The sequence below is a fragment of the Condylura cristata genome, unplaced genomic scaffold (assembly GCF_000260355.1).
Source record: "Condylura cristata isolate star-nosed mole 26May11 unplaced genomic scaffold, ConCri1.0 scaffold00063, whole genome shotgun sequence".
Lineage (NCBI taxonomy): Eukaryota > Metazoa > Chordata > Mammalia > Eulipotyphla > Talpidae > Condylura > Condylura cristata.
In genome coordinates, this window is record NW_004567164.1 from 41,300 (window position 1) to 44,876 (window position 3,577).

Here is a 3,577-nt window from a genome sequence, read left to right on the forward strand (position 1 = left end):
CCCCGGAGTGCGGCACTCAGGTCCTCGGCTTCACCCACCACCAACCGCCAGGACATCACCCTCAGCCCGTGGGCGGCGGCTGCACCTAAGGCGGGAGCAGCAGCTGCGGCGCCTCGGGGCGGGGCCGCGCCTGCGCAGAGGAAGCCCCTTCCAGCGCCTCGGGCGGGAGCCGCGTGTCCTCAGCTGACTACATTTCCCACAATCCTGCGCGCTCCCCGCTGGCCACTGCCCCACCCTAACAGGGCAGAGCAGGTGGGAGAAGCCCCTGCGACTTTAGGGGTACAGGTGCTTTGTCTGGCTGACAAGGACAGAAGTGGACTTTGTTCTGGCCCCGGAGAGGCAGGTTCTGTTACTCCACCCGCGGTGGGGCAGCTGCATCCCCGGGAGGGTGTTAAGGGCAGATCCCTGGACAGCGGCATCTTTAAAAAACGCCACAGAAAGGTGTTTCTCGTGTTTTTACTTTGTGTTTCTTGTCCCCAGTGAAGACCTGGTTTGGTGCTTCCCAGCGGGGACTCTGAGCCCCTGGACTCCATCTATCTGTGCCCCTTGTGTTCCCCAGAGCCGCCGGGGCTGAGCAGGGCTCCCGCAGCCTATTCCTTAAAAATCTGACTCTGAGCTGCTCAAGTCTTCTCAGTTCTCACTAAATGGACTTTTAATGTCATGTCCTGCCAGACCCATGTTAAGTTTTCACTCCTAAGTAAAAATGTGTTGGAGATTGTGGCCTCCAGTGGCGTCAAACAGAAGAGGCTGCAGTCACCTTGGTTCTGGCTGGAGACCTCGTGCAGGAGCCCTGGACCTCCACTCCTGGGGTCACAGTGAGGAGTTGAGGCCTCAGGCACCACTCACAGGGGATTTCAGCAGGAACTTGGGACACCCCATTCGGGGATCTGGGAGCTGCTTGGCTTGCATTGCTGCCGTCTTACCCGCAGATGGCGACTCTGCCACACGTGACCGTGGCTGGTCCAGACCAGGCACCCACCTTCAGGCTGAGCAGCACCCCCTCCTTCCTTCAGCCTGAGGGGGGGGTCCCCAACCTTGGACTCCTGGATGAAGAGCCTGTGTCTTTAGTTGGCAGTGAAAGTTGAGCCTGTGGGAATGGATGTGGGGGGGCTGGTGGGGGGGGGAATGACTTGCAGATGGTTAGGCTGGGCCAGGCTGAACACCCAGTGGGGAAAAGGCTGGAAGTGCAGAGTGGGCTTTGGAGATCAGAGGAGGTGATGTAACAAGCCAGCCCAAGGCCAGCCCCAGATGATCAGTTTCACTGTCCATTACTGCTGATGGATGAAGAGAAATGTGGGTGGAGTACAGCAGACTGACTGCTGAATACCATGTTGTGAAGTTGGGCCAGGGCTTCCCTGACTTCCCATCCCCAGACTTCGCAGTGGAAGCCTTTCAGCACACTGTCAGCGGGGACTTCAGGCTCAACCAGTACACCAAGGCTTTTGGTTAATCACCACTGACAAAGATCCTGGCAAGTGTCTTTGGGAAGCTGCTAGGCCAGGAGATAAACCCGCTCAGGAAAGTGCTGGTGACCGTGGGTGCCTATGGGGCCCTGTTCACAACCTTCCAGGCTTTGGTGGATGAAGGAGACAAGGTCATCATCATTGAGCCTTTTTTCGACTGCTATGAACCCATGACCTTGATGGCAGGGGGTCTCCCCATGTTTGTGTCCCTGAGGCCGAGCCCCACTGAGGATGGGAAGCTGGAGAGCAGCAGCAATTGGCGACTGGACCCCGCAGAGATGGCCAGCAAGTTCTCACCTCGCACCAAAGTCCTAATTCTCAACATCCCAACAAGCCCTTGGGAAAGGTGTACTCCAGGGCAGACCTGGAGCTGGTGGCCAACCTGTGCCAGCAGCACGACAGGGTGTGTGTGAGGTCTATCAGTGGCTGGTGTTTGATGATGGGCACCAGCCTCCCTGGCATGTGGGAACGCACCCTGACCACTGGCAACATTGGCAAGACATTTACCACCACGGGTGGGCTGGGTCCTGGGTCCAGATAACCTCATGAAGCACCTGCGTACCATTCACCACAACTCAAGCTATCACTGCCCCACGCAGGCCCAGGCCGCAGTGGCCCTGAACTTCGAGCGGGGGCAGCAGCACTTCGGCCAGCCCAGCAGCTACTTTGTGCAGCTCCTGAGGACCATCCAGCACTGCCGCGATCTACTTCCTGGTCACAGACATCTCAGAAGAGGATGCCCAACCTGCCTGGTGCTGGGGATGAGCCCTGTGACAGATGCTTCGTCAAGTGGATGATCAAAAACAAGGGCCTGGCAGCCGTTCCAGTGTCTGTGTTCTTCAGCATTTATAGCAAGAACTTGTCATCAGCTCTGGGGGAGAGGGAGAAACACACATGATTACCTCGCAGATGCTGAAAGGGTGCTCATAAATATTCTTCCCAAACATGGAATAAATGGATCGTATCTAAGTATTATTTTTAAAAATGCAAACTGGGAAAAAAAACCTCACTATTCACAGATGATGTTACTATACTCAGATAAACCAAAAGACTATTTAAAAACCTCTAGAAATAATGCATATGGCAATGAGGCAGATGCAAAATTAAATAAAGATAAGTGGCATTTCTATATTCAAACAATGTACCAGACAAGGAAATGAGGAGACAGTTCCATTGACAGCCACACCACAAGGATGAAATACAAAGGAATAAACTTGATGAAGGAGATGAAAACCACAAGGCTCTATTAAGAGAAATAATAGTCACAAAGGAAGAGAGAGAGAGATCCTGTGTTCATGGGCTAAAAGAATTAACATCATTAGTTTGGCCATATTGCCAGGGCAATTTATAGATGCACTGCTTTAACAATTCACATACCAATGACTTTTTTATTTTTTTGAGATTTATTTATTTATGCATACAGAACTGGGGTATACACCAGAGGTGCAGAGGTGGTATGAGGATTCATCAGACACAGAGACAGGAGCAGGACAGGCAGACTAACGAAGTACACTGCTGAGGGAGCAGCAGGTGGGTCAGAAGAGGTCTGCTGTGCCACGTGGGTCACTCTGGGGCAGGGATCGAACTCCCACAGAAGCCAAGGCCACGGCTTTGCTGAGCTTCTCAGTACAGCACTCCAATCCACTGTACCACATGGGAGGGGCCCCCCCCAAAGAATTTTCTGTTTAATGGGAAGAGAAAATGATCAAATTTACATGGAACCACAGAAGGTTACAACTTGCTAAATCCTGAAAGACAACAATGGAAATATCAAACTTCCTGATTTCAAACTATACTAACAAGCACAATATTCAAAACGGTATAGTATTGAAACAAAGCCAGAGACATACAAGTTGCAAGACAACTGAACCCAAGGAGATTGATCCATCAACACCAGTGGTTTATATTAACAGAGCTACAGCAACGCGCAGACCAAAACAGTCTCTGCAATAAATGGTGCTGGGCACCATGGAGAGCCTCTTGCAGGACATGAGGACCCTCCATGGTGGTAGTGGGTTCATGTGCAGCACGGTGAAGCTGTCCCAAGCCACTGCACCAGAGTTCTGTTCCTCAGCCAGGGAAGGGGCCACATGGCAGGGCAGATCTCTCCTGAC

At 52.6% G+C, this 3,577-nt stretch overlaps 1 pseudogene; it reads left to right on the forward strand.

Moving 5' to 3' along the window:
• Positions 1-806: 806 nt before the first annotated feature.
• LOC105854591 lies at positions 807-2,260 on the forward strand (annotated as a pseudogene).
• Positions 2,261-3,577: the final 1,317 nt, after the last annotated feature.